The sequence below is a fragment of the Erinaceus europaeus genome, chromosome 18 (assembly GCF_950295315.1).
Source record: "Erinaceus europaeus chromosome 18, mEriEur2.1, whole genome shotgun sequence".
Taxonomy (NCBI): domain Eukaryota; kingdom Metazoa; phylum Chordata; class Mammalia; order Eulipotyphla; family Erinaceidae; genus Erinaceus; species Erinaceus europaeus.
Genome location: NC_080179.1, coordinates 74,702,465 through 74,711,902, shown reverse-complemented (window position 1 = coordinate 74,711,902; position 9,438 = coordinate 74,702,465). Strand labels below are relative to the sequence as shown.

At 40.6% G+C, this 9,438-nt stretch overlaps 1 long non-coding RNA gene across 1 annotated transcript; it reads right to left on the bottom strand.

Moving 5' to 3' along the window:
* Positions 1–354: 354 nt before the first annotated feature.
* Positions 355–8,059, bottom strand: LOC132534358 (uncharacterized). Its single transcript, XR_009546082.1, has 2 exons — positions 8,015–8,059; positions 355–685 (listed from the first exon to the last, which is right to left on the bottom strand). It is a non-coding gene; the product is annotated as an uncharacterized LOC132534358 (long non-coding RNA).
* Between the last annotated feature and the right edge of the window lie 1,379 nt (positions 8,060–9,438).

The window sequence follows — 9,438 nt, the reverse complement described above, 5'->3', positions numbered from 1 at the left end:
CTAGGCTGCACTCATTTCAGGACCCGTCTTCCTTGAGTGTCAGAGGATGTCAGCCCAGCCTTCCTGCAGAGAGTGGGCCAGTGTCTACCACTGATGTTCCACCTTGAGGGTAAGGTTGATGGCACCTTTTTGGAACATGTGTGTGATGCAAGCATATAGCTCCTCTGGCCCGTGTGCCAGGTGTGTAGTTGGTCTGACGCGGGGGTCCTGTGAACGTCTCTTGAAGGATCTATCAATTCAATCCCGGAAGACAGCTCCCCTAGTTCTGAGACATTAAGGGAGAAAAGACAGGTGACCTGTTCTCAGTCACTCACATGCGTAGGCTGGCTCATAGAATCAGGAATAGACGGGACGTGGGCTTTGCATGTGATTCATTGCTGCTTGTCACCTCCTTGGCTCTGCATCCCAGGCCTGGAAAGCAGAGCTTTCTTGAGATTCCAGAACACTATTCCAGAGACATGAACTAGAAAGTAACCCACCCCTGACTCTTGTTAGAGGTGGCATGGAAGGGAGAGGTGGTTATGTGAATGTGCAGTGACTTCATTGTTGGCCTGAGTCCCCAATCACAAGAGCTGTCACATTCTTCTAGCTGGAGGTCTGTTCATCTCACACATCTCATCCATTAGGCCAGAGACAGCAACGGTGATTTATTTGTCACTCTGTCCCTTCCATTAGCAGAGGGCAGCTGTAAGGGAAACAGCAACTGTATGAATTAATGAAGTCATAGAAGCATCAGTGATTGTTTTTTTCCAGGCACTTGATGAATAATGACTAAATGGCCAACGCTAATGGGAGACATCACAGAGTGATCTGCAAATGTCATTGTCACAGCAAGAGGAGTGAGGAGATCTTGACCTCATTTCACAGATGAGGGCACTGTTGTTGAAACGAACAAACACTACCCGGGTATAGCAAGATGGTCGTGTGATGTTTAGTGTTCATTTTGTTGTTGTTGTTGTTTTATTAACAATACACTATCCAGATCCATTGGAATCCTTCTACCCTTACTGCTCCCAGCTCCCTCCTCTGGTAAATGATTCTGATGTCAAAGTCTTGTGCAGGGCAACATGTGCTCTGCAGGGTGAGTCACCACCCAGTCCTATGTCCTTCTCTTTAAGCCCAGAGCTCCAACCACTAGCCACTTTTCTACTTCCTAGGCTGATGAGTCTGTTTCTTTAATCTACACACACTTCTGGCCACATTAAAATAACAACAACACTTAAGATACTATGTTCTTTTTTAAAAAAAATTCTTTATTGGGGAATTAATGTTTTACGTTCAACAGTAAATGCAATAGTTTGTACATGCAAAACATTTCCCAGTTTTCCACATAACAATACAACCCCCACTAGCTCCTCTGTCATCCTTCATGGACCTGTATTCTCCCCGCCCCACCCACCGCAGAGTCTTTTACTTTGGTGCAATACGCCAATTCCAGTAAGATACTATGTTCTTAACTACTACCACTATATGATAGGTGAATTAACATAAACCTATCTTTGTGGTGCTATTCATGAGAACAGCACCTGATAGAACACATACACACATATTTTTAAAGATTTTATTTATATATGAGAAAGAGAGGAGGAGAGAGAAAGAACCAGACATCACTCTGGCACATGTACAACCAGGGATAGAACACGGGACCTCATGCTTGAGAGTCCAAAGCTTTTAACCACTGCACCACCTCCCAGACCACAATAGAGTACATATATTACCATGCATTGGGGCCCAGGTTCAAAGCCCTGGTCTCCACCTCAGAGGAGTAGGGGAGCAACATGGGTGGAGGAACAATGCTACAGTGTCTCTCTTCCTCCTTATTATCTTTTCCTTCCCTCTCAATTTCTCTATCGCTATCAAAAACAACAAAAAGTGTGTGTGTGTGTGGGGGGGATGGCCACAGGGAGTGATGGATTTGTGGTACAGGTACTGAGTCCCAGAGAAAACCCTGGTGACAAAAAAATAAGTAAGTAAATAAATAAATAAATTACAGTAACATAATTAGACCTAGAGTCATTGAGGAGCAGTGGAGATGCGTTTTGAGTGAGCATGCTTGAACACTTTCTGCTATCCACTTCTCACTAAAATGACTAATGGAACACATAAACGTCTGTGTCACAGCAAGTAGCCATGAAAAATTGAACACTGCCTCGCAACATTTTGGGCTGCACTTATTTTGCTGCTATGTACAAATGAGCCATGCATGAATGTCTGCAAAGAGGAAGATCACAGACACCGGGAAAACTACAACCCCAAGAAGCCACACCAGTGTGGACTCTTACAGTATAAAGTTCCCTGTGAAATACAGATGCCACCAGGAGGGTGAAAACTCTAACTCATATGCACTGAGAGGTGCGCGAGAGACAGATCATTGATGGAGCAGAGACTGTGAAAGGCAGCCATCTCACAAAGACTTACTTCATGGAGAAAAACATGATCACTGAAGCAAACAGCACACTGGTTATTGAAGAAAGTGAATTATTTTGTGAGTTTGAGGTGTTCTCCTATAGCTCAAGGGAAAGAAATAGACAAATGGGAACTATGAAAGATGAAAGGAAGACTGAGGACATTCAAGAGTCCTGGTGTGCACACCTTAGGGATTCCAGAAGATAGGAGACAGACGAGAGAGAGAGAGAGAGACAACTGAGAGACTTATCAACTGAAGTGTATGGATCAATATCATAAAATAAAATGCTAAATAATAAAGCCAGCAAAAGCCATGTGTCAACACTGCACGGTACACCATTAACTCCTTAGTGATGTAAATAAATAATTAAATAGATTTACTTTCTTTATAGGACGTTAAGGGAATAGATCCTCAAGGAAGATCTTGGTCTTGTTTGGAACAAGAAGGTGAAGGGAATTTCCAGAGGAGAGATATATTATATTGAGTTTTTACTTAAAATGTTTCTTATCCATGGGGCAGAGTAGAAGGGCTTTTAAAGACTGGATGATGATTCATCCAGTAAAGCACATGCTACCGTGAGTGAGAGCCTGGGTTCAAGCCCCCAGTCTTGAGGAAGGAAGCGTTATAAGCAGTGGAACAGTGCTGCAGGTATTTCTTTTTTTAAAAAAATATTTTATTTATTCCCTTTTTTTTTGCCCTTGTTGCTTTGTTGTTGTAGTTATTATTGATGTCATCATCGTTGGATAGGACAGAGAGAAATGGAGAGAGGAGGGGGAGACAGAGAGGGGGAGAGAGACAGACACCTGCAGACCTGCTTCACCGCCTGTGAAGCGACTCCCCTGCAGGTGGGGAGCCGGGGGCTCGAACCGGGATTCTTAAGCTGATCCTTGTGCTTCGCGCCACCTGCGCATTACCCACTGCACTACCACCGGACTCCCTACTGCAGGTATTTCTTCCACTCTCCCTCCATCTCTCTGTCTCTCAGTTTTCATGAAAAGTCACTCACTGAGAATAGCTGTGCAGATAACACGCCCCAGAAATAAACCAACTGGTGAAAGAAAGAAAAGAAGGCGGGGAGAAAGAAGAGAAGGGCTGAGATGATGGGACATGTAGAGAGATCACATAAGATTAAGTGCCAGGGAACTCAAAGAAAGTCCGCATGAAGACTTCTTATGATAGCCTAGAGTAGCATAAGACTCCGTGAAATCATGCCTAATGGTCCGTTATGAGGAAGAAAAATAAACCAGTTCCAAGTACCCCCATTTTGTGGAACTCATCTCCTAGGCTGATGAATAGTGGTGAAGTGTCATTGAATGATGTGTCCTTCAGAATTCAGTAGCATCTGCTGCAAGTTACCTAGAAATTTCTGACAGATGACTGTTGACCTCTGAGTCTCAGTCATTTATAAGAAGAGAAGAATTAGTTATTTCAAGACTTTGAAATTTCAGCCCCACTGTTACAAGATCTGGCAATGTCCACTAAGTATAATGATAATGTTATTCTCATCTTTGTCCCTACTTACATATGTATCCTTTTCTCTAGTCTGAGTTTAAGACCACCTTATTACAATAGTTTGGTTGGTTTTCCCATGTCTTCCAAAGACAGAAACCTGTAATATTTTTCCTTTATTTTATTATTATTATTTTACTGTTTTATTGACAGGGTTAATGGTTTACAGAACTGTTGTCACATCATACAATTTCTAATTGCCCCATGATAGGTGTCTACAAAACATTCTCACCCCCAACTTAGGTCCTTCTCCATCATCATGAACCAGGACCCCAAACTCTTCCCCCTAACCCCTTTCTGCCCTCCTTCCCCTGTGACCTTTGCTTTGGTGTAATACACCAAGCTCAGACCGAGCTTTACTTTGTGTTTTTCCCAAAGAGGCCACACCACTCAAGAGTTCTCCAGTTTAGTGGGGACATGCTGAAACCTGGGTCATGCACATGGCAAAAGCAGTGCACTACCCAAGTCTGAAGCAGAACATTCTTAATTTAAAGTTAATTATCAATAAAATAGATGGAGTAAATAATAAATATCAAAAAAACACAGAAGACAAAAGGGAAGGAAGAAACTTAAGAAATGCAATGTAGAGACATAAGTGTAATTGAAGTTCCACTGGGAGAGGTGATGAAAGAGGCAACTCGATGACAGTCTGTGTGAAAAGCATCTTGGACTTCTTTTTTAATATTTATTTATTGATTTTCCCTTTTGTTGCCCTTGTTGTTTTTACTGTTGTTGTAGTTATTATTGATGCCATTGTTGTTGGATAGAACAGAGAAAAATGGAGAGAGGAGGGGAAGAAAGATTGTGAAGCTACTCCCCTGCAGGTGAGGAGCTGGGAGCTCAAATCAGGATCCTTACGCTAGTCCTTGCCCTTTGTGCCACCTGCGCTTAACCTGCCTGACTCCCGGTTTTTTTTTTTTTTTTCATGATAACCTACAGATTGACATAAGACCCAATGAAATTGTGTCCAGTTGCCTGTTATGAGGAAGGAAACACTTGGAGGCTATGAGAACATTTCCTAAAGTAATATATAGCCATTCTTCTTCTGGCTTTTAAGAGTTTGAGTGGAGAAGTCTGCTAATAGTCTTATGGGTTTTCCCCTGTATGTAACTTTTTGTTTTTCTCTGCAGCCTTTAGGATCTTTTCTTTATCTTTACTTCTTTTAATTGTAACAATGATGTGTCTTCAGGTCTACGTCGATTCTGTTTGGGACTCTCTGGGCCTCTTGAATCTTAAAGTCCTTTCTGTTGTTTAGGTCTGGGAAGTTTTCTTTTATTATTTCCTCTAGAATGTTTACTTTCCCTTCCTCTTTTTCTTCCTCTGGCAGACCAATTATATGAATGATACTTCTTTTGAGATCATCCCATATGTATCTGTTGTTGTTTTCAGTCTCTCTCAATTTCCTTTTTAGATCTTTTACCTCTTTCTTAGTTTTCTCTAGCTCATCCTGTATAAGTACCGCGCACTAACCGATTGCGCCACTGGAGCTCTTCTCTAGCTCATCCTATGTCTGGCTAATTCTGTTTTCTGCTTCTGTTAATATCCTTTCCCTTCCCTCAGCTTCCTTCTTCAGTTCAGTTATAGTATTAGCTTGTTCTGCTAATTGGCCTTTTAGCTCAGTTACTTCAGCTTTCAGTTCTCTAATTACCTCAAGGTAGCTAGTATTTTCCTTGAGGGTGTTATCTGTTATTTCCCTATTTCTGATAGCCCTTTCCTCCTCCATAGTTGTCTTAATTTCTGTGATTACTAGGTTTACTATTGCTTGCATACTTTTTTTTTTAAATCTATAGTTGCTTCTCACTGATTTGGAGTTTATTCAGGGCTCCTGTCCTGATTCATCATGGTAGCAGTTTTATTTGCTCTTGATTTAACCTTTTTTTTATTGATGTGGTTTGTATTCTTCTATTTTGTCGTTCTTTAGTTGTTGTGTTTTGAGTACTAGCCATGCTATACTAAAGACTTTTCACAAATGCAGTCACAAGCTTCAGAAATTACAACAATAGCAACTGAAGCAAGGATTGATGCAGTTCAACCAATACCAGTTAGCTAAACAACACCTCCAGTCCAAGAACAAATAGCAAACAAAACCAAAAAAAAAAAAAAAGGAAAGAGAAAGAAAAAAAAGGGAAAGCAAGAGTAGACAATTATGCAAGTCTACTGTCCACTATAAATTCTAGGGATAGCAAGAAGAGAAAGGAAAATAGAAAAGAAACACACACAATCACACAAACATAGTTCACTCTAAGTCAGATTTCTTCCACAAAATAATTCCTGCCCTTTTTTGTGGGCCATTGGCCTGTATGATAGTTTTCCATCCTTTCACTTTAAGTCTGTGTTTGTCTTGTTGAGTTAGGTGGGTTTCCTGTAGACAGAATATTGTTGGGTTGTGTTTTCTGATCCATCTTCCTACTCAGTGCCTTTTATTAGGTGAATTCAGGCCATTGACATCTATTTATATTAAAGATTGAAGATATTTTAACACCATTCTTGTAGATTTTTAGAGTGTTCTCATATATTGCATATTTATGGTGGTTTGTTTATAGGAGACCTTTTAGAACTTCTTTCAGGGCAGGCTTGGTGATAGTTGATTCTTTCAACTGTTGTTTGTCTGAGAAGGTTTTGATGCCTTCATCTAGTCTGAATGAATGTCTAGCAGGATATAGTATTCTTGGTTGAAAGCCTTTCTCATTGAGCACTTGCCATTCTCTTTTTGACTGTAGTATTTGTGTGGAGAAGTCTGTTGCTAATCTTATGGGTTTTTCTCTGTAGGTGACTCTGTTTTTCTCTTGCAGCCTTCAGGACTCTTTCTTTATATTTATTCCTTTCCATTCTAAATATGATGTGTCTTTAAGTGTGAATTAACTATGTTTGGGACCCTCTGGGCTTCTTGAACCTTTAAGTATTTGATGCTGTCTAGAATAGAGAATTTCTCAGCAATTATGTCCTGAAGAATGCTTTCTTTCCCTCCTTTTTCCTCTGCTAAGCCAATAATGCGTATATTATCTTTTGAAGTCATACCATATGTCTCTGTTGTTGTTTTCAGTATCTCTTAATCTCTTTTTAAGATCTCTTACTTCTTTTTTAGTTGTCTCTAATTCATCCTCGATCTTTCCAATTCTGTCTTCAGCCTCATTTATTCTATTCTCTCTCCCCTGTACTGTTTTCTAGAGTTCATCTTTTTTGTTACCCTGTTCTGATACTGTTTTACCTTGTTCAGCTAGTTGTGTTCTTAGCTCTGCTGTTTCAGCTTTCAGCTCTCTAATAACCTTGAGATAATTAGTGTTTTCTTCCAGGGTCTCATTTGTTGTTTCTGCAATTCTGATGAGAATTATTTCAAACTCTTTACTCAATCTTGTGATTATTTCCTTAACTTGTGTTTGGATGTTGACATCATTATTTTGTTCTTTAACTATTTAGCTGGCTTTTAGCTGGACTCTTATCCTGATTCATTTCTCCAATATTTCTTCTTGTTAGTTTAACCATTTTATATAGTATTTTATGAGGTCCCTCTCTCAGTACTTTTCAAATTACTGATCATTCTTTCCTGGATTGACTTGTGTCTAAGTAAGGTAATTAAAGGGTTCACAGTTGTGGAAATTGACAGTTATTTCAACAATATTTTATTCCCTGAGTTGGAGCTCAGTGGCTTAAAATCCTCTTTTGTTCTTTTTCTCCCCTGTAGGCTATGGGCTTTTAAACTATAAGTAGGCTTCTTAGCTTAATCACTGACTCCTGACCAAGAGATAAAGCAGGGTGGGGCAGAGATAATCCAATCGCTATGAAAAGAGTCTCTCACAGCCCCACTGCTAGGCCACCAAGGTATAGGTCTTCTGAGTTTCCTGGTTAGTTCTCTGACCCCTGGTGTCAGCACAGGGCCTCCTCCCTGCCACTGCTTCAGATTCTGAGGACAGTAGCAATGGAGACTCACAGTTGCATTTGATGAGTCTCAGGGGAGTCCTCTCCTCCCTTCAGCTGTCCCTTTGTTGGTGAAACAGACTGGAGTTGGTGTCTCAGCTGGTAAACTGCTGAACTGTTACCAGCCACTTAATCTCTCCCTAGGCTCCTCTCTGTCCACAAGCCACAGGTGTTTGCACTCACCAGTGATTTGGTGGGTTCCTGAAGTCATTCTAGTCCTGTCTTGTTGCAGTCCCAGGTGATCTCCTTTGGTATTCCTAGCTGACCTGGGAGTGGAGTGGAGAGGAGAGAAACACAGCTGTTGCTGCTCCATAGCCCTGTCTCAGGAAGTCTCTGGAGATGACACTCTTAAAAAGAAAACAGCACCAAGCTTTAGGCTGCAAATCCAGAGTCTGATGGTGAGTTTCGGAATAAGGCTTTAGGAATGAGTCATGGACGAATTCACAGGGACTTTAGTTCCCTAGATTTAATTTATTCCAGTCAACCCAAACCACTTTCATTAGGTTTTTACATAATTTACACTCTGGGCTTAATTTTCTTTAAACATATACATAAAGGCTCTGTGCAGAGAAGGGAACTTACTTTTTCTCTTTGGCATCAAAAAGCACCTGTCTGTCCCCCCGAGAAGAAGCAATTTAACACCAGCAACAAAGCCTTTTAATGTCTGTTGCTGGTTTTCTTTACTTAACCACCAATTACATGGCCATTTTATTCTGTCCTGTGATGTTTTCAATTTCTTTTAATTCTCAGACCACATCAAACTGGGAGACATTATAAATTTGATTCACTCAGCAATTAAAATCATTACTCCATCAGTGTCTAGAATGTAAATAGGAAGGGCAGATTTGATCCTTCAATAAAAGTGGTGTTATGCAATTGAAACAGTGGTTACTTAGGAAATTAAAAAAAAATGAGGAGAGTGGAAATGTGTTGGTCGTAGGTCAGAAAAGTGGTTCAACAAAGTCAGAGTCCAAACAGATGGTTGTTTTGGGTATCTTGGAGAAGGAGACAGTTATTATTATTACATGCACAACCTACCTGGCACAGGATCCCAACAATACAGTGACCAAGCTCAAATTTCACCTTACATTTTCCTGACTGCATTGCATCGTAATTTCCACCTTTGAATGTGATCATTCAGTATTCATCCTTCTCTTTCTGGTTTATCTCATTCAACATGATTCCTTCAAGATCCATCCAAGATGGAAGAAACGTTATTCCACAAGATTGTCATAGTAAGCATTCATCTTCACACCTCTTCTGCTCCCCCTTTGCACTACCAAAGCACCAGTCTCCCTCCACTATAGCACAGTGCTGCTCTTGATACTAGAGCCATTTTCACAAGTGTCTGTTAGATCCAGTGAATCCACGGCATTGTTGATGAATACTCTTCTGGTATTGTTGCTTTCATAGCTTGTAAATTATTAGCAGAGGTATGTTGAAATCACTGACTATTGCTGTGTTGTCTATTTCTCCCTTTACTTCATCCAGTTCTTCTTCTAGCGTTTGCCCTTCTTCCGTAGCCAGTCAACAGCATCAGGTTGAGCCTGATGTAAAGTTTCGAGACCTCCTTTGAATCTGGAGAGGTGGCAGTCGTTGACTATGTG